A 22,294-nucleotide genomic window follows, 5' to 3' on the forward strand; every position below is an offset into this window, starting at 1 on the left:
AGTTGTTCCCATCTGCCTCTTTCACAACCAGTTCTTCCATGGTGAAATATCGAAGTAATTTTTCTTTGCAATTCCACGTCTACCTTCTATTTGGTGCCATTCACTTTAATTTGCATTGGTATTCTCTTTAACAATCACATTAATACAACTTAGTGAGTTCAATTTTCTCAGCCAAGCCTATCCACCCCCTCGCCCCCCAAAACAGCTTAAATGTTTCCATAGTTCATTTTCTCTTATTCTGAGTGTTAGAGTAATAGAAAGCACATTATTGGGTATGTGGACGAACTCCTTTGCTGCCATAAGAGGGAGTGCCTAAGTGCATTATCCCTACGATCCCCATTCCACACCTCAAGTACACTTGTTACTTAAAGACCACTGCCACTAGGCGATACTACCCATGCAAAGGCTTCGGCTCTATCAGGCGCTGATTTTCTTTTTTGGACGATGACCAATCTCCCTGCTCGAAACATCACCTCCCACATCCTGGGCTGCCTATACTCCTCCCTATCAATGGCAGGAATGCCCAGTAGAATCTGGAGAGGGTTTAGAGTGAGCTGTTCACCCGTTATTTCTGTGATCCAGCTCAGGAGTTTGTCCTAGAAAATGTGCATCTTCGGACAGTGCCACCACATATGGAGAGAGTGAGCCTACCGGCCCACACCCTTGCAGACATACCTTGGAAGATTTTTGATGTCTTTAGGGGGTCTCTGTCAACCCTGCAGTATCTTGAAGTTGTTCTCCATGGTGGGTGTAAACAGATTTCCATGAAAGGTTATCGTAAAGATCTTTGCCCAGTCTTCTGAAATCCCCCCCCAGTCCCCTGACTAGTTCCACCCAATACCTCTTATGTTTGTATAACTGTCTTGTCAGCGGTGATGAGGACTTATAAAGTCTAGAGAGGATCCCCTTACTGTTTCAGGAATCTTTTCAAATGGGGTATTCTCTAGACAGGGTTTCATACCACGTATGGTCCGTAAAAATGCCTTTGAGGTGGAGGTAGTCCAAATTAGAAATCTAGTCTTTCCCTAAGATCTCACTCTTTACCTCAAACTGAAGGAAGCCTCCTAAAGAGTTGACCAGCCCTTTCAAGACACTCATCTGACCACTTTCGAGAGCACCAAAACCCCTGTCTTCCTAGATTAAATGGAGGGCCCCACACAGACGACATGGGGGCGGAGGCCAGGAAGAGAGAACTCTTAGCCCCATTATTTTTCCACATTATCCAAAGGACTCCCATGGTGGAATATTCGCGAAGACGTTTAGGAGTGTTATACAGGGCCCATAGAAAGTGTCTCACTTTATGGGGGTGAGCTTCCAGTTCTTCGAGGTTGGACCAATATGTTCTCGGGTACACCTTCATGTGCTCAGGCACAACATGCAGCTGTGAAGCTTGATTATAAATATAAATCTATAAATCTGGGAGTCAAAATACTCCCTGGTCCCTCGGAAGAATAAGTCACTCTCTAAGTCACACTGCTGGTTATATCTGAAAGCTGCATTTGCTGAATATGCAAGAACTGCGGTGCGCGATTGTGTACCTTTTGGCCTAGCAACCATTTTGCCTGATACACTGAGCATATTCTTCCGTGAAGGAGTGTGCCCTCTCCAAAATGGCCCCCCTGCATTATAGCACTGGAGTGCCTATGCAACAGACCTTGATGCTACAGTGATTGGCTGACTGACCTCTCTTAGCCAGCCTACCAGGGAGCCGGCAGGCGAACAACGTCCCCCACCGAAGGCCCAGGCTTAAGGCCCCGGTCCCGAGACTGTCGGAGCCAGGAGCAGCCTGTAGAGGGGTTCTGTGACCAACTCCTCATTTCAACCAGCCTAGCGATTAGCATCGAGCCCTGCCGGTAAGCCACGGTGCACTGTTGTACTTGCCATCCTACCCCACATACTGTGTGAGCCCTTACTTAACCTTCTGAATCACGACGACACGTCACTCAGCACAATCCTGCCGAGATCGCTGCGACAACCAGTCTACACCCTCTCATCAAACGCCTCTCTTGCTTCCCACACTGAGGATGTGATATTTCTCCTTACCACAGGTGATTAAAATCATGCCCCATCCATGTTCATTGCATGGCCTGACTCAGATTATGATAGACTGCATACCGCAGGTTACTCAAATCCTGTGCATCTTTGCTTGACACTGCTAAATAGTTTTCTATATCTTGCTTGCCGCTACCAATTGAAATCATGTTTTTCCATCAGATCTTTCTCACTAGACCCAGTGGATGGACACAAACTCATTCTACTCACTTACAACTGACCCCCAAAACCACAACCAACTTTCTCATTATCTACAGATCTCTGAATAATGCCAAGCACCCTGAATCAGACATCCCTCTACTCATCACCCCCACTCCTCAAACCTAATACTACATTTATCCTAGGTGACATTAACCTCGGTTTTAATGATAAACTTGACCACAAAGCCACTGCATTCTACACGGCCCTCCAAGAAATGAATTTCACCCAAATTGTTACTCCCCCACTCCAAAGGAAGAATCCTTAGACTGGATGCTTACACTAAATGTTGATCTATCGATAGAATCCATCTCCGAAATCACTTGGTTGGATCACTATCTAATACGTTTTAAATCGGGGGGACACCGGTTCCTCAGCATTCCTCAGCCCACACTCTGCCCCATTGCGGTGAGAAACACCCGCAAACTTGCAGCAGAATATCTCACCCCTATTCTGACTGATACCCTCAAGACCTACTCAACAACAAATACCAACCCTGATAGTATCTCTATCTACCATAACTGCCTGAAATCAACGATTGATGCAGAAGAGCTTTGAGCTTTTATATTTCTAGGATATCCAGGGTCAGAGTGGACAACCAGCTTTTTGTGGGGTACACTGGACAATGATTGGGCCAGGCTGTTACATTACTGAATGCTACAGATTGGCGGGCAAGGACCCTCCTGAGGGATTGCAAACACACTCCACTGGGGCGTGGCTACAGCCACAGCTCTGCAGTGGGGAGTTCCTGTGACGCTGCAACATGGTCTTCCATCCACACCTTTGTCAAGCATTACTCCCTGGATACGATACATGGTCAGGATATGGCCTTTGGTAAAGTGGTGCTTTAGTCTGCCATCTGATTGGGTATTCTAAATTCTTCTCCCTTCTCCATTCACTGATACTGCTTTGGGAGTCTGTCAAAGATGTGGAATACGTTGGGGGACACAATCCATTCAAAGAACAAGTTACTTAACAACTGGTAACGTTCTTTCAACTGGATGTTCCTCTTTGCTTCTGCTTTCTCTCCTCCTCTCCCTTGCTGAATTCCAGACTGAAACTGCACTGGTCACCTGGCTACCCTCTGATCTCGGGCCCAGGTTCACTCCCCGCCATCTGCACACCTGCACTGTCTCCCGGGCAACCCCTGCATGTGGGAGCTGTTTTCTTCCCCGTGTATCCCTACAGTCCCCACCAGCTCCCAGCTCCTGACACTTCATGTCTGCACTTACTCCTGCACTTGCCACTAGCTGGCCGCACTTTTTACTCTGCTTTTATTTTTATTTATTCTTTACTGTTGATCCTATGTATGGCACTGCCCCTCTCCCCCCGCCCCCGCACTCACCCTCTCTCCCCCCCCTCCCCTGCACATGCGCGATCTCAGTCACCGGGCCTAGTAAGATCGTTGTCTTTGTCTTCCCTCTGTCCTCCCTCGCCTGGTCATGCCTTGAAACACTTGTGTGTAGGCGTGTTATAAATTTCATATCAGATCATAACGTATTCCACATCCCCCTCCCAGCCCGCCCCGCTGAAGAATTTCCTATGTTATTGCAGCTTGCGTTCCCGCAAGGCTATGTGCAGACAAGCAGCAGTTGTGTACGAGCAGGTTACACGTTATGGAGGAAAAAAGATAAACTGAGGCTATGGGCGCCGTGCGTCTGATTTAGAACCTACAGTGACCTCACCCTCGACTGAGGCCTTCGAGGGACATTGACCCGATGCCATCGACGCAGGACTCCCTTTGCTGAAAACATTTCCGAAGCAGCACAGCTGTTTACATGTCAAAGATGTGGAATACGTTGGAGGAACGTCCAGTTGAAAGGTTACCAGTTGATAAGTAACTTGTTCTTCTCCACAAAAGCCACCCTATGGGTCAAGTCATTCCATCGGAACGTGCCTCGAGAGTGATGAGGCTGCCGACCCTATCCCAGTACCCCTATGGGTCCCTCAAGGTTCTTGCCTATCTCCCACCCTGTATAATGGATATACAAAACTTATATTTGCAGCTCTTCATGCCATGGGAGTCATCTACACCAATTTCATAGACTACACCCAGATCCTTATCCCCATCACGGGAGACATGTACAAGACTCCAACAGTTTGTGTCTCAACGACGCAAAAACTGATCCTCATTGTAGGTCACGCCCATCCGACTAAAAACTCTTCCCACCGACTACTCGGCTATTACCATCGACGGCACACCCATCCCAGTACTCTGATCAAAACATTGGACGTCTATAGACTCTAACCTTACTAGGACCAAACACATTAGTGCCATCTCATCCTCAATGGCCAACACAGCCAAACTCATCGCACTCAGCCGCCAATTTGTTACCCCACAAAACTGCCTCACCCTAGCTCGAGCCCTTGTACTATCGAAACTGGATTATTGCGATATCCTCCTACTAGGAACTAAAAGTATGAATCTGGCTAAATTGCAACTGCTACAAAACAAAGCCTTATGGGCAGCCTTTGGGTTAAAAAGAAACAATCCTATTTTTCACATTAGGAGGGAAGTACACTGGCTAGCTGTCCAAGCTAGAATCCTATTTAAGACTCTTACCATCACACACATATGTATCACCAATGAGGCCCTTTCATACCTCAAGAACTGTTGCCCAAAAAAAGCCAACTAGATCCCTCAGATCGGGCTCTAGCACACACCTATTGGCCCCAAGGTTCAAGAGCCCTTGGGCAAGGGGCGCCAGTTTCCCAGTAGCTTCACCTAAGATCTGGAACTCCCTTCTCATGCACATTAGAAATGAGCCCTCCCACCAGTGCTTCAAAACATGGCTCTTCAACAAATTTTAACTAGTAGTGTCTCCTCTATGCTACTGTCAGCACACTGCAATCACTATATGTTGGAATGCAGTGCCTTTACTGTAACTATCTTGTAACCCGAACTGTAGTGTCTAACTAATTTCTACATCTAACCTTGCCTGTATTGTAACTACCTCTGTAACCAGACGAGCACGTTTATGTAACTTACGCAGTGATTCCTCCGGTTTTGGGCATGTAACAAATGCTAAAAATAAAACCAATAAGCATCAAGATCAGCCGATTTGGCATGATGAATCAAGTTGGTCTTCCTTATATTGTCGGAGCCCTGCATACCGCTAATAAAGCCCACCTGGTTGCCATGGACGAGGGAGGGGGAGAAGGAATTTCAGCCGGTTTCCCAACAGTTTTGCCAGTATCTTATTGAAAAATATTGGTCTGTAGGAGGAACAGAGCGACGTGTCTTTACCCTCTTTGTGTCTGACCACTAGAATGGTTTCCATCATCATGTAGAGTAAGAGGGAAGAATCGATCTGGTAGAATCCTTTCTACAAAAAGCCATTGCTACCTGAGGCCGTGCCCGATTTCATCTGTTTAATGGTCTGTATCTTCCTCTGTGACTACAGGCAAGTCTCGGATGGCATACGAGTCCCGATAAACCCCTGAAATGGCAGGATGGGACCCTGATGGAGTTCGATGGAGTTCTATGTCGGGGCTACATAGGGGTCAATATGTAACATATCATAGGGTGGTCCGGGAGGTCCGGAGCATGTGGCCCGAAACTACTTTGGCCGATGAACCGGATGCCACGCTGGAGACGATGTATGACGCATCAGAGGGTGGACACGAGGTCTCTAGGTTGTACGAGATGTTGATGACAAAGGTTGGGAAGGATTTGGGGCACCTGAGACTGGAGTGGGAAGCGGAGATGGGGGGGCCCCGATGTCGGATGGGATGTGGGAGCGTGCCTTGGGGTACCACAAAAAGGTATTGAGGAACGCCAGGTTCAAGCAGATACAGCTCTACATTACGCACAGAGCATATATGACCCCCTTAGAATTTCCAAATTTCTAGGTAGTGGGCGCCAGGCGTGCCCCAAGTGTAACGAAGAGAATGCGGACATGATACATATGTTCTGGGCGTGCCCAGTGATTGCAACTTACTGGGGTGAAGTGGCGCGGAGGCTGGCGGGGAGGGGTATCACGCTTAGGGTGGATTCGGCTTGGGCTTGTCTGCTGGGAGGGTATCCCAGGGCGCGTAAGCTTCGACATGTTGAGAAACTTAAAGATCTGGCCTATGTGCTTGCCAAACGTAGGATAGCCATGGAGTGGAAGAAATGTCACAAGCCGCGAGTGGAGGTCTGGTGGCGGGATCTCCAAAAATGGGCGGATGCCGAAACGACAGTGTGGCAAGATGGCAGTATGGCTGGGGATGAGGAAGAAATAGGCTCTCTGGCGGCATGGAAGTTATTGTTAGCTGAACTGTTTGGTACGGGATCGGCCTCGGCTGGACTTGAGAGCGATGAGGTCCCACCGCACGGAACGGACACTGATGGCGGACACTCTACAGGCTCATAGGGGGGAGGGATGGGGATTGCAGTGCCTTATTTTTTGTTTGTTTGGTTTTGTTGTTTGAAGTGTTTTATTTATGTTTCGTTGTAATGTTGTTTGGTTGAGATAAAATAAAAATATATTTAAAAAAAAAAAAGAAATGGCTAACTTAAAAGTTAGCAATATGGGAACCATCTCCAAATTTTTCTGAGGTGTACATCTCCTTGTAGTATTTGGTAAACTAGTCACCGTATCGTTCGTGATGGGGTACCTTTGTTGTCTTTATAGAGGTTGTCATTTTCCTCTTACGCTCTTCCGTCTGTTTCAATGCCAGAATTTTGGCGACCTTGTCCTCTTTCATGGCATTTCTGTTTCAGAAAAGTTTTTTCTTCAGTGTCTTGAATCAAGATTGACTCAAGCTTTGTTTTATACTGCCTAAGTTTATTGGCTTTAGACGGGGACACATAGCTACCAGAGATCCCTCCCGGCTGTATTCCCACGATCTTCGTCATGATGAAGTCCTCCTATTTTTATTGTTCCTTTTTCTGGGAACCCACTCACATGAGAGCCCGCCCCTCAAAGTGGCCTTAAAGTCCTTCCACAGGGTCTGCACCCTAACCTCTCCATTTTCATTGGGTTCAAAATACTCTTTGGTTTCCCTGAAGAGGCCCTACGCAAGCTCTCTTTCAGAAGAAAGTCATTGCACCTCCACCCGCACCTCGTTGTTGGACCAGACCCAATTACCTACGGCTATCCTCACTAAGTCGTGGTCCGACCACAAGACTGGAATCACTTGGGATTCCGAGATTAGTACCATTATATCTGTTTGAATAGGAGTTGGGCACTTGTGAGTAGTAAGTGTAAGGCCTGTCCCCCACAGTGGAGTCAGTGAGGGAGTCCATGTCCCAGTTCCTGGTTAACCCTTCTGAATTGGATGAAATCACTGTCTTTCGGCAGTCGTAGGGGAGTCAACCACCTTTTCTTTCTCTTACTGGGTGCAGCACCATATTGCAGTCTCCCAACCCCCACTATTGATTAACCTTCCACAGTGAGCTTCTCCTGGAATCTGCCCTGCATTGGGACAATACACAGATCCAATTGTGACCCTCCTGCCATTTAAATACCCTTCACAAAAACAAAACGACCCTCTGGGTCTGTCATCACTTTGTCAACCTTCAGACCCAGGCAACTCGAAGAATGGCCACCACCCTTCTTTTGGTAGGAGCTGATGCCACATAAACGTCCGACAACTCCTCACCCCCTCCCCAATGAATTTGCCCTCAATTTGGGTTCTTTCCTCCACGGCCAGTGCATTTCCTGTAGCAGGAGGACATCCACAATTTACTTTAACTTTATTTCGGCTGAAAACCATAAAAGCTTACACCACACACTTGTTATCATCACATAACTGTTGGGGAGAATGTGCTAATTCCCTTCTACCCTAGAGACCCCCAGCTCTTTTTGCTGGACTTCAGTACTTTTAATTTCTAGCCTGGAGAGAGTGAGCCCTTTTTCTCACACTCGTGTATTTTTATTGTGATTTATTCTGTTTCTTTTAACTTTGGAGTCTGACAAACTCCATAGGCATCATCTTTTACATTGTGACACATAGCACATTTGGTGCGGTGGCACAGGGTAGTCTTAGATTTCCCTAAGGTTTAAATACCTTAGTGAAACTGTTTCCAAGAGCAACAAAGTGAAATTGACTTTACTTACATTTTGTAACTTTCTAGACCCAGCGCACATTATCTTACAACAGGGTGCTGGAGGGGTTACTTGGTATCCCCCTTTGTTTAGTTTCTCATGTAACATTTTTGTCACCCTTTCTACAATTAATGGCTGGTGTCAGTGGTTTTCTTTTTACTACCCTTGTGTGTGTTTTACCGTAGGCTGCCTTTCGCAGCTACCGTAAGACACCCATGGGTGCCCATTTTGTCAAAATGGCCCAGTCTTCTTTCTTCGTCATTTCTTGTTGGAAAGGTCCTTCTTGAGATTTACTCTGCGTGCCAAACCGGATTTGGTCTATTTGTTTGTTTTGTCTTTGGTGGGATTCACAAGTGAAGCCTGCCTCTGGCTTCATTATGTCTGGCAGGGGCAGGAAGTGAGGGAGGTGCCCGAAAACTCACTGTGCTTAATCCTCTTGGTTATAGGAATGCACCCAAAGGTGATTGGCTGGCTGTCCGGCATGGACAGCACCCGGCTGTGTGATTGACAGCTAGGTTGGAATGAATGGGAGAAACCTGCATAAAACGCGATGCTTTTTGGCTTGGAAGGCAGTCGACCACTGAACGAAGGAATCCTAAGTACTTGGAAGAGAGGCCTGCTGCAACTCTTGGACCGTTGAAGCCCTGCTGCTGTGCTGAAGCTCTGAATTCGCCTTGACTAGAGAAGCCCTGCAAGGACAACTTCTCCCTTTTGGGAGCAATCAACTCCAAAGTAAGCCCGTCTGGACATCCTCTCTGAGCTGGCTGTATTTCCACTGCTGCTGGAACCGAAGTGTCAGGGAGAGCAACACCAGATTGTGTGCGTTGCCTTTAAGTTGGACTCGAGTGCTAGGAGGATCCTCCAGACTTCCCTGATGCATGACTGACCAAGCATGCGCCACCTCAACAGAGTGCTGGACTCCAGAAGCAAGGAAAGTCTGAAATGGTATCCGACATCCACAGTGTTGCTATTTGCTGTCGGAAGCGAGGAGCTGAAACACCGAAGGACAGCTGAATCGAAGTTTGCCCATTGCTGCCGCTGACCTTCCCATTGCAGAGCAGGGGTTCCCAGACGTCCTCCCTCTTGTCCCCACGACTGAGGCCCAGGATCAACAGGATCTGCAAAGCTGTACAGGAACAGAAGCCAGCTGGAGCCATTTCTTCTAAACAGAGGTACTGTAAAGTCTAAGAGGGTTTACCTCTTGTTGTGTAGCCTTACTTGCTCTCAGTTTTGATCTGGCTTGGTTACCTTGCAGAGTTGCTAAAGATTTGCCCCTCACAAGACTCCCAGCTTGTGGCCCTTCCAGTGTTCTATTTATTATGCAAAACTTTGTACCTACTTGCAAAGATCTTCAGCTCCCCTGGACATTGTGGAATTAACATTGGCTGTCATGGCTCCCTGAGAGACTGTGCTTTACCTTTGACTGTTTTTTTTTTCCTCAGGGAAGTGTTAAATTATTTGACATCGGAAGGTATTTAAAAGTACTTAGTTTGTCAATTATTTGTTAAACTTTGTATTTTTGTTTTATTCCTCTATTCTATCTTTTGCACCAAATTCAGTATTGCTTTAAATGTACCAGTGACAAATCGATGGCCAGTGTCCTATTTAAGTCACCTGAGGGTGTAAGAAGTGTCTGTGTGCCATCCCCAATGGATGTCATCCGATTTAGAGAAACTAAAAGAGTGTTTTGAAGTGTATTATAAGTGTTATATATAGTGCTCCCTTCTGAAGAAGGCGTATACAACTGATTGTGAAATAAATTAATAATTGTTTTCTCAAGAAACCTTGAGTGTGTTTATTTGAATAACTGCTACTGTGAAACTGTCACAACATTACTGCTCAGATTGACACCTATTGAGATAAGCCTGGCTGCTCAGTCGCACTACCATCCTGTGTAGTTCAGACATATACCAAAGGTTGGGTCCCTATTGCCAGAAGGTCAAGGTTATTGTAGTGCACCCAAAGGGTACTGCATACAATCTTTCCAAACAATAACCAACATAACATGATCCTAGGCGTTAATATGGGCCAGAGGGACTTTAAATCAAAATTAACACAGGTCACTAGAACAACAGCATCCCTTAAGTGATGCCACATTGACCACTATTGGCCATAGGCGGGTAAAACATCACGTGCCTTGCTCCCAGTAGGACTGCGTTCGCTCCCGTCAACAGACTCATGGGGTGATGGTACCTAAGGGGATGTGCTCAGAACTATTGCAGTATTTCTCGCGGGGTTAGGTAACCTACTAAAATTCAGTACGCCCCCACCTTTTTTGGGTCTCTAAACCTCAGCTCAACAGTCCAGTAAATCCTCTCCCATTTGTGATGATATGATACGGTCCAGGATGTGCTCCCCTGATACGAAATAACAACCTTCAACAAAACTGAGCCAATGGACATTCATTTTGTAGCACTTTCCTTGGTTCGTGGCGCTTAGATAGCGGTTTGGGTACTGCATGCATAAATATTGACTGGCCAATGAACCCATGAGATGGATTAGACCGCCGTTGGGGCAGCCTATTTGTTGGTTTTGCTGATAACCTAGTGGCTCCGGGAAATCTGCCTGTCTGTTTTCCTTGAGTCAGCCCTTTGCCACTTGGGGCATCTGCTTTGTTTACTTCAACTCTATTACCATCATGACGCCCATTGTCACTTTGCTGCGCTCATAAGGTTTTGAGCAGGTGACTTATTTGGGAGATATTACTGGGCTGGATTTGTTTGGCTTTGTTGGAACCCCAAACTTTAAAAAATGTGAGGAATCTGTTTTGAGGTACTTTTCACTTAGAACTCTGCACCCTCTTTATCTTGTACTACAGTTTAAAAGGTCGCATGGAACTAGGGTAACAATGGAGTCTTTGATTCCTCTACTCCATTAGGAAAAGACAAAATAGAGGTTGGTTACCCTTAAGAAGTGCTCATGCGCCCGGAAGAAATTATTGAGAAATCCATTGATTGGAAAAAATCACACGACTTCAATTTGAGATTGATATTTGTCAATTTATCTTGAAAAATGTTGCCCTATGGTGATAACACGTGTTTCGACGTATCCAACGTCTTTTTCAAATCAGGGCCATTATATAGCGTGGTTGTGCATGTATCAAATATCAATCTCAAATTGAAGTCGTGTGATTTTTTCCAATCAATGGATTTCTCAATAATTTCTTCCGGGCGCATGACCACTTCTTAAGGGTAACCAACCTCTATTTTGTTGGAACCCCACTCACACCCCCAACTTGGTCAGATATTTTGCAATTTCTACTCTTACCAACCACTTCCATTAAAGTCGGGAGCAGGTTTTTTACAGTCACAAGTTCAGCCAGCACTATGGTACACCTGCAGCACCTCGTTGTCGGCACCTACTCTTCCCCTTCATCCACGCCATTAGCAGCAGTATCTTTCCCTTCGTGTTAGCCAGGGACTGAGTGATGTATCAGATAAGTCTGCCTCTGTTGCCTTTGGCGCACATGTTGAACTTTCCACAGGCTCACCGGCAGCACATACAGATGAGACAGAACAGATAGATAGGGGTGGCATCGCTTGGTTCTGTAAAGAGTGGTGTGGCCTCGGGCTGTATCCTGGGCTGAGATACATTGGTACTCTTGCCTCTCGCATGAGAAGGGGTCAGCTGGAATATTGTTTAACTGGAGGCTGTAGATGTTTGAGACCAGGATTAGATTTAGTGGCCGTAGCAGAACTGCCTGATGGACACAGCAGTAGATAAGCCTGGGCATGTGGTGTTTGTGGTGCTTGCAAGGCTTGCAGAGCCAAACATGCCCCCACCCGCCCCCCTTTGCTCGAAGCCCACATCAGCAAATGTCAGGTGGGCTGAGGTTCCGCAGGCTTTAACGGCAAAAGCAGTGTCATTTACAGCATTCAGTACCAGACTCTGCACTGCCTACCACCCCCCCATGACGCAGGCTGTTTGCATCAGGAGTGCCCAGGAACTTCTGAATTTCATTAATAAATATGCATTTCCAAAGGAACCAGCAGCATCTGATGAGCTGGGCACAAGATCAGTGTCAATCATGGATGCTGGGTTAGCTGGGTTATGGTTCTGGTTTTGCTTAGTCCTCCTTAGGGACAAGGTTTTCCGTTTTGCTCCTGGCTCAAACTCCGGTCCCCGACCAAACCCTGGTCTCAACACAAAGATTCATAGATTACTGAATCAGTGGTCAAAGTGGGTTGGAGCAGTTGAAACTTACTGTCCATGCGCTGCACTGAAAGTTCCTATTAAAAAGCAGGCGCGTGTGTGGGGGTGTGTGGGGGTGTGTGGGGGTGTGTGGGGGTGTGTGGGGGTGTGTGGGGGTGTGTGGGGGTGTGTGGGGGTGTGTGATGGTTCCACTACTTCTTTTCATACACTTTGACCACTGTCATGAATAGTGTCCAGTGTGAATTCAGCATAAAGGGTGGGGGCTAAGGTCACCTCAGGGACTGGCGTGCTGATGATGGGTTAAGTAGTGAACAATGCACACAATTGCAAGCAAAGTCAGTGTTGACTGCCTTTCTGGTCTTTGCTACCACATTGTCTGTTAAAGCCAAGGATGGTGGAAGGCAGGGCCCCCGCAGGCTCGCCAACTCCTGCGCTCTTACTTCCCCGCAGGGAAGCCGGAGAATTATGAAGAGTTCTGCGGGTGGGAGGGGTGAGGAAAACCAACAGCAGCAATGAAAGACAGGCTCTAGGCAGAAGACAGGCACTCTCGTGGGAACCCAACACCCTGCCCCCTTGCCTGCCTGCTGGGTTTTGGATGTCTGAAATTCTGAGGACCATTGCTCTCCTGGCCGAAGATTTGACACCCCTTGCATTTAGGGTAACCTATAATCATTTCAGAACTTGTACCCATAACCAAAGAGATATTCGAGCCCCCACCTGCATATGGAAGGTGCTTCAGTCAGAGAGGACACTCCCCTTAGCGCAACATGCCATGTCAATAGAAACATTTGAACCCACTTGTAACTTCCCCCTTCCCCCTACGCAAGGCATACAGTCCAGTGGGAGAACCATATACCAAACAAGACTGGACCACCAGTGGACCAGGAACTTTCTGAAATGCAACCTTAGTCTCTACTCACCACCTCCCACACAACTCCAAACATGACGAACCACTCAACCACCACCCCGAAAAATTGTCAGTTATGCATCACCACACTGCCCCCCACAGAGATAAGACAGGACCCTCATGAGTCACTCATTCCTCATGGGGGGAGTGTTCAGCTTTTTGAACTTTCGGTAGCCCTGGATCGGTCTTCTGACGCCACCATGACCTTCCCTTGGAGTGTCTGTTTGGCCCATCAAAATTGAGTTCCTACTGTTTTTTCCCAAATGCTCCCCCTTCTCCCATTGTATGTCGCCATGACCTTTGTGTTCGAAAGGGATCGAGAAAGGAAACCCCAGCGATATCTTGCTCCCTTTTCCTTTAGCCACTACGTATGGGTACTGCACATCCTTTTAGTCAACATGAAAGAGAGGTCTTGGAAGATGAATATCTGATCCGTACAATATTTTATAGGGCCTTCTCTCCTTGCTGTGTCGAGGAGTTTTGCTTTCTCTGCATAATGAAAGCGTGCAAGGATTGCTAGAGTGCCCCTGGAGCCTCTGCCAGTTTGGTGAACTTGATCTATGGTAGGCTCGTCTGTGGTATCCTCGCCAAATAGAGATTTAACGTTGTGGATAGCCCTTTTGATATCTCTCTCTGACTCCGTTTCACGTTGGGAATCACAAAAATCTGAGATTAGTGCCATTTCATTCTCTCTTCTTTTGATCTGAGTTGTGTCCATTTGCGTCTCCAGGGGGTTGTCCGATGTTTGATTGGTTCCGTGGCCTTGAATTCTGTAGTCTGTTGTGCCCACCCTTCTGTCCAGCTTATCCAGCCTATGCCCAGTATCGGATCTGAGGCCGCTTATCTCCTCAAGGAGCGCTGCTGTGTTTTTCATTGACGGAGTCCTCCGCCATCGTTCGTATCAATTCTGTCAGAGTGGTATAGTTATGGGGCGACCCTGGAATCTATATTATTGTAAAGTGTCCCTCCAGGTCATATGATATGATTGTTTATTTATATAGCGCCTATACACAATGTGTTTCAAAGCGCTTCACTGGAGGGAACAAGGGAAAATACAACCACATTCTTACAGGGCATGAACAGTAAGGATGTGAAATTAACCATCGTACTCGGCCTGATGACATTTCAGATAGTGCAAGAGCTAAGACATAGATAAGGAAGGGAGGGGGAGAGTGTGAAGGAAATGGAAACAGACAGGCGACTACCGTACAAGGCCTGACGACATTTCTGGTTGAGCCGGAGAAAAACAAAAGGTGAGGGAGAGGGGTGCGGGAGGGGAGGAACAAAACAAGCGACTATCATACTAGGCCTGACGACCTTTCAGATAGTGCTGGAGAGGTAGATGGGAGGGTGGAGGAAACAGACGAGGTTGTCATCATATTGCGTCCAGGGACAATTCTGATAGAGTAAGTGCATAGAAGAAAGTAAGGGGAGGAGATAAGAAAAGGGGAAAAGGGAAAGGAGGAGAGAAAAGAGTAAGCAGTCAAAAGAGTGGAGAAGCAAGAGTGTTGCAAGCCAGGATACAAGATGAAGATGGGAACAGCATGATTCAGGGCCACCATGAGTACAAGATATAAAAAAAGGAAGTCCAGCATGAGAGTTGAAAAAGAGTGACGCACCGTGAATGAATGAAGTCCATAAAAGTGAAATCCAGCATTGGCCACAAGACAGTGATGGTGAAGGAAGGCACCAGGTGGGCGGGGCTTGCTAAATGGTGAAAAGGAGCAGCAAGCAGGAAGGCACCAGGTGGGCGGGGGCTTAGGCCAGGTGACCTAGATCCACTTGCACCTGCTCCCCATCTGCAAAGGAAAAGATGCTGGAGGACTCCTTAAGTAGGGAAACAGAGTGGCAAGCAGGAAGGCACTAGGTGGGCGTGGCTTGGTAAGTGGTGAAAAAGAGTGGGAAGCAGGAAGGCACCAGGTGGGCGGGGCTTGGTAAGTGGCGAAAAAGAGCCACAGGCAGGAAGGCACCAGGTGGGCGGGGCTTGGTAAGTGGCGAAAAAGAGCCACAGGCAGGAAGGCACCAGGTGGGCGGGGCTTGCTAAGGGGTGAAAAAGAGCAGCAGGCAGGAAGGCACCAGGTGGGCGGGGCTTGCTAAGGGGTGAAAAAGGGCAGCAGGCAGGAAGGCACCCGGTGGGCGGGGCTTAGGCTAAGTGACCTAGATCCACTTGCACCTGCTCCCCATCTGCAAAGGAAAAGAAGCTGGAGGGCTCCTTAAGTAGGGAAACAGAGCGGCAAGCAGGCAGGCACCAGGTGGGCAGGGCTTGCTAAGTGGTGAAAAAGAGCGGCAGGCAGGAACCAGGTGGGCGGGGCTTAGGCCAGGTGACCTAGATCCATTTTGCACCTGCTCCCCATACAAGCTAAAGGCTGTGCCCTCCAGTGATTACTATATCCTGACCTTTGGTCTGCGTCTGAAAAATCATGGATTTAGCATGGGTTTATCAAGCGTGCACAGTTAATTTGTCTCTGGCCCGAAGACAAACCCTATGGGTTGGCACTATGCGAGACCCAGTTGAGGGGAGATAGGCCTGTGTGTGAGAGCCAGCTGATTGTGAGCTTGGTGAAGGGACTCTCCTGCACCCCCCTTTGGTAAGTTAGGCCGCCAGAAAATCGTCTCAAATAAAGAAAAATGCTCAGGAATCTATTGCACTCTGATCACAGGCCTCACGTCAAGCTGGAGGGGCAGCCTTTCTAGCAGTGCACTCCTGTCAGTTGAGCAATTACCGCCCAGCATGGGCGGGCCTCTGCTCCGCCAGGGTATAGTGGATGTGGCCTGATTCCGGTGTCCGAGTCTGACTCGGAAGCCCCCCACGCCAGCCCCGACGGGAGGATAGCTCAGGGGGAACATGTTCGCCTTGGAAGCAAGACGACATGGAGTCACACAGGTTCGATCTCGGGGTCCGCGCTTGGAAAACTCTGGGTATTGAGCACGTTATTTTGCTTGATTTGAGTATTGAGGGCAGACTGTTAAAATTTGGATTTATTTATGGTCCCTGTGTGAGAGGTGGGATGTTCTTTCAGACTTTGAAAGGGATGTTGCGTGATATGGGAGGAGAATCTTTTCTTTAGTGGGGATTTTAATTGTGTGATGGACCCTGTCTTAGACAGGTCTTTGTCATGTGGTTTCACTGGTCAGTCGTCAAGTAGGGAGTTACGAGAATTTTTGGAAGTCTTTGATTTGGTTGATGTTTGGAGGAATTCTCATTGGAGAGAGAGAGAGAGAGAGAATTTTCGTTTTACTCTCCGGTACATGACTCATACTCGAGGCTTGACTACATCCTTATGTCAGACAGATTGGCGGAGACGGTTTTGGATGTGACGATGGGGGGGGGAAAAGGCACCTCTCAGATCATTCAATTGTGACTGCAAGGTTGTCAGATGTTGCTGAGCGGGAAGGTATTCATAGATGGAGGATGAAACCTTTTGTGCTGAAAAATGAGGCTGCTTTGGTAGCGTTGAAATTGTTTATCACCACTTATTTTCAAGAAAACTGGGTCGGCAGAGAACATGATAGTGTGGGATTCCTTTAAAGCTTCTGTTAGGGGAGAGTTGATGAATTGGACTGCTAGGGTTCGAAGGGTTGAAGGAGCTAAATTGAAGGAATTGGAAGAGGAACTTGGGAAATTGCAGCGATGCTATGCATTGACAAATGTTTTGAAGTTGAGGACTAGAATGGCAGTGATAAAAGAAAAGTTACAAAGTGAGTTGAATTTGCAGGCAGAAAAAGGTTTATATTATGTGAAACAAATATTGGGAAGGGGAGATCGTGGAGGGAAAGCTTTAGCTAATAAACTGAGGAGTTTTTTCTGAGAGGGTATACATCCAGAAGATTGTGAATGATTGTGGTAAAGTCCTGGTCAAAAGGGGTGAGATTGGGGATTGCTTTCACTTGTTTTATGCGGACTTGTATAGGGAAGATATGGACCCACAGATGGAGGAGTTGGATGACTTTTTAAAAAAAAAAAATTGTTCTCCCTGTTTCACAAGAAGGCAGGGAGCTATTGTACGGTCCAATTAACAATGCAGATGTTTCTTTGGCAATTGGGGAACTCGCAAAAGGGAAGTCGCTGGGAGTGGATGGTTTGACAGTAGAATTTTATCAGGAGTTTGAGGAAGTGTTGCCTATTTTGTGTGATCTGTCTAATTGTATGCTGAAGGAAGGGAGGTTATGTGGGACAATCAAGGCGGCTATAATTACGGTGATTCCGAAGATAGGGAAAGATGCTACTAAATGCTGTAATTATAGACCTATTTCATTACTGAATGTCGATATGAAGATTTTCACTAGAATACTGACCGCTCGGCTTAACAAATATATGGGGGAATTCATTGAACGTTCAGACAGGATTTATGAGAAATCGATATGGGTGTGATAAGAACATTGTTGGATTTACAGGAGGCTGAGGTCAAAGATGTTTTACTTATTTTTTTTAGATGCTGAAAAAGCATTTGATAAGGTAAATTGGAGGTTCTTAAATTATACGTTGTCAAAATTGGGGTTTGGGCCTTTGTTTATCAGGGCGGTTTCAGTCTTTGCAAAGTGGGATAACAGCTAAGGTATGGGTGAATGGTGGTTTTTCGGGACAGTTGCAGTTGTTTAGGGACACCCGGCAAGGTTGTCCTTTGTCCCCCCTGTTGTTTAATTTGGTGTTGGAGCCTTTACTGGCGTATATTCGACAGCATATGGGGATCAGAGGTTTGTGTGTGGGGGACGGAGAAGTTAAAGTGTTGGCTTATGCTGACGATTTGGTGGTTCTATTGAGTAATCCTGCTGAGGGAGGTGTCTTATTGAAGAGTATTTTTGAAGAGGTAGGTAAATTGTCAGGTTATCGGATTAATTGGGGAAAGACAGTGGGGTTTCCTGTAAGGTATTCTCCATTGCAGGAACAGCTATTGGGTTGGGATTGTAAATGGGAGAATGTGAGAGTCAAATACTTGGGTATACACCGTATTCGTGAAGTAGGTAAATTGGTTAGTTATAATGTAGATAGGATTGTAGAGACTCTTCATAAAGATATTAGGAAATGGAATTGGTTTACGTTGACTGTTTGGGCTAAAGTTAATGCAATCAAAATGATTCTATTGCCGAAGGTCCTGTATATTATCCAGTTGTTGCTTTTGCTTTTCACCAGGAAGGTGTTGCGGCGGTTGGATAGGGTATTTCAAGATTTTCTTTGGGGAGTAGGGAAAAAGGCCAACATTCTGCGTTATATTATGATTCGTAGTATTAAGGACGGGGGTTTTCGTTATCCGGTCCTGAAGAATTACTGTGATGGTTTTCTCTTAAAAAAAAAGTGTCTAGCTATTTTGTTGGTGATTTGCTCCAGGCGCCTTGGTGGGTGCAGATTGAAAAGCAGAAGCTACTACCTTTCGATATTACATGTTTGTATTCATTTGGAAAGTTGCCTGGGAGATTGAGGTCACTGAAAACAATTTTGGCGACAAAGGCGGCGCTGACATCGCTAATAGTGGAAAATGACCAGGGATTATTTGTCTACAAAGGGGCCTCTCTTTGGCTCAACCCAGGTCTCCAGATCAATAATAGGCCTTTAAATTGGGGAAGCTGGATTAGTAGGGGCATTTTGAAGGTTGGAGATGTTTGGGGGGGTGACTGGAATAGTCTCATTTGAGAGACTGGTGGAAAAGTTTGGGTTGCAAAATAGAGTTAAGGAGATATAATATATTGTTGGACTGGGTATCGGAAAGGGTTTGAATATTGGAAGCGCCGATGTTGCAGGACCCTGAGGTTCTTAACCTATTGGTCTGTGGACTGCGTAAGGTGTCTGATATTTTGAAATTTATGAAGTTAGATGTACAGTGGACTGATTCGTGGGATAAATTGAGGTTGGCATGGACAGAGGAACTGGGTAGAGAATTGACCTCAGTTGAATGGGAATGGGTTTGGAAGGTCCCGATTAGGGCTAAAGTAGATATGCAACTGAGATACATTCATCAGAGGATTTTGGGTAGAATCTATTGGACTCCGTCTCCTATGTGTGCTCTGGGTATGATTGATAGTGATAGTTGTTGGGGTTGTGGGAAGGAGAAGGGTACGTTAATCCATATGTTATGGAGCTGCGAGAGAGTTGAGACCTTTTGGCTTGATGGGATTGATCGGGTCTCTTATCCAAGGAACTCATCCGCAATTATTTTGCAATTATTGACCACTGGTTATAAAATTGATTGGGTAACATAGAGTTGGATAGTCAAGGTCTTGTTGGTGGCTACAAAGCAGATATTGAAAGTCTGGAAGACGAGGAAGAACCCTTTGGTAGAGGACTGGATTTTTGATGTGCAAGTTCTTTCTGCCTACGAAAAGACTGTTCTGTAGATTGCACAAAGAAACATGTTATGATGAACAATGGGGGAATTTTAATGATCTTTATGGGTGAAAGATGTTTGGTTTGATGGGGTCTGTGGAGGTTGTGTCTAGTCTCGAATTATATTGTGGGGGTGTGTTTGTGTTTTGTTCTGTTGTTTTTTATGGTTGTGAATGTGGGGTTGTTATATGTGAATAGGCTTTAACGGATATGTGATTGTTTCTTTGATCGAAGCTCTTAATTAAATGTATTTGACAATGTATTACTGATTCATCTGCTGTTTATACATATGTAATGTTTTCTTGTCGAAAATGGAAATAAAGTTAAAAAAAAAAGAATAACACAGCACTTTTCAGATAAATAAACCACTGTGACGCATCAGCTCACTCCCTCAAAAAAAATAAAATAACCAATAAAATAAACCCTGTCGGCCAGCACACACACACCGATGAAAGGCTCTGTGCTGGGAGCTTTACGTCCCTCTCCTTTGTGCGCGAATTGGGACAGGTCTCCCTGCCTTGGTCCGTCATGCACTCAGAACTCATGGGGGAAACCATTGTTGTTCCGTAGAGGGCTGAAATCCCTCAAAGCCCTTGTGCAGAAGAGCTGCTGCTGGGGTGGGAGAACATTCGCCAGCCTCCCCGACAGCCCAATCCCCCCGCCCGACGCTGCCCAGAATCAGGGACGTTGCTTGGTGCATGTTGAAGATGCTCCTCCGCACCCTGCCTCGATCACCGCCTGTCTGCCTCGAGACATGGCTAACTCCGGCTCCCAGGCTGCCACATTCTCCAAATTTGGGCTGGATGTATACAGGGGCTATCCCTCGAGGACACAATGGTCAAATACCCAAGTGGGGAGTTCAAATAAGTGGGCGGGGGGGAGCCCTCAGACCCCTTTTACCTCTGTTCAGAGAGCAGTGTGGCTTAAGCTGCCATATCCTGGGTCCCCCCTGGTGGCCTCCAAGAGTGTTCTTTACTAAATCGGTTTCCCAGGCATTTCTACCTGTACCTTTTTGGAGTAGCAAAATGCTACTGTTACAAATGTCTCTGAAGGAGCATGCCTCTTATGTATGCTGTTTGCACTTCACATGTATGCTGTATTTTTATGGTGGTTTTAAATGCTCAAACTCGTTAGCAGACTTATTTACTTTCTCTCCTATTTTGTGTGCATTTATGTAATGGGTCTCCAGGTTGGTGGTGTTTCTTTTGAGGTTGATTAGATTTTGATTTTTTTCTTGTTTGCATTATATTTAATCTACATTTTTGAGAAATTATGTAATACATAAATACCCATTTAAGATATTTGTTTTTTTTAACCTCTCTCAGAATTACTTGCCTATGGTTTCCTCCAAACCTTCAGAGAGGGTATACTTTTTAGATTCGTATTTGAAGATTTTGCAAGTAGGTTGTTTGGAAAAAATATGAATATGCATATTATGTGAGTGAAGCTGGAATCTTTATCCCACATTATGCTGAATATACATCCAGGAATATGTATATTATGTGAGTGAAGCTGGAATCTTTATCCCACATTATGCTGAATATACATCCAGGAATATGTATATTATGTGAGTGAAGCTGGAATCTTTATCCCACATTGTGATTATATTTGATAGTTTTGAGAGTATGACTTGCAGCTGAAACCATTGTGGAGACTATTTGTAATTATTTCATAGGAGGACTTCCTTAAATTGTACATGTTAATTTCTACATGTAATCTCCATATGTAAGGCGATTTAGATCTATTTAAGGGAATTGGCGAAATTAGACAATGCTAATTAAGTGTATTTTTTGGTATATTTATCAATCCTTCAAGAACGTTGGATTTAACCGTTAAGAGGGTGTGTGTATAGATATACATATAGTGCGTGTCATAGATTTCAGTAGTTTTTTAAGACTATTGCTTGTGCATTCTAGGAAATCTGTCAACCCAGCAAGACTGAGATCCTCCTCCTGATCAGCACACCTTCTCCATCCTTTCCCCTCACTATGGCCGGCCTCCTTGGCCCTCCTACCCCCACCTGTGAGGCTAAGAACCTCTGGGTCATCTTTGATTCCACACTTTCCCTCTCCGCCCACTTCTGTGATGTATCTAAAAAGTCAAACTTCCTACTGCACCTCTTGAGAGGTACTCTGCCCTTCCTCTCCTTCCCCTAGAAACTCACTGTCTCCCATGCTCTGGTTCTCTCTATGTTGGACTACTGTAACAGCCTCTTTCTAAACCTACCTTCCTCTACTCTCCGCCCTCTGCAACTAATCCAGAACAGGACTGCGCGACTTGTTGGCCTCAAGCCCTGGGGTCGTATCTCTCCAGTTCTGAAATCTCTCCATTGACTCCCAGTGGATGGAAGGATTAGAGTCAAAAGTCTCTGCATTGTCCACGATTTTCTGGGGCCTGGTTCCAAAATAACTTCAGCTATCCCTTCGCAAATACCTCCCCTCTTGAGCTCTTCACTCCTCGAACTGGGGGTAGACCTGCCTTCAGCTGGGGCCTCCCTCTGGAACATCCTCCCTGCCACTCTAAAACATGAGGAGAACCATGTCCGGTTCTGGGAGCACCTCAAGACCTTCCACTTTGCTTCTGCCTTCGCCCCCTGCCCTTTCTCCCCTGCTGATCTGTTCTCTCCTTGCACCG

At 46.2% G+C, this 22,294-nt stretch overlaps 1 protein-coding gene across 1 annotated transcript in view; it reads left to right on the forward strand.

Moving 5' to 3' along the window:
* RSF1 (remodeling and spacing factor 1) overlaps positions 1–22,294 on the forward strand; it is a 1,138,572-nt gene that overhangs the window by 132,021 nt on the left and 984,257 nt on the right. The gene's annotated exons all lie outside the window — the stretch shown is intronic.

The sequence above is a fragment of the Ambystoma mexicanum genome, chromosome 7q, assembly GCF_040938575.1.
Source record: "Ambystoma mexicanum isolate Mex_15411 chromosome 7q, UKY_AmexF1_1, whole genome shotgun sequence".
In the NCBI taxonomy this organism is placed as follows: Eukaryota; Metazoa; Chordata; class Amphibia; order Caudata; family Ambystomatidae; genus Ambystoma; species Ambystoma mexicanum.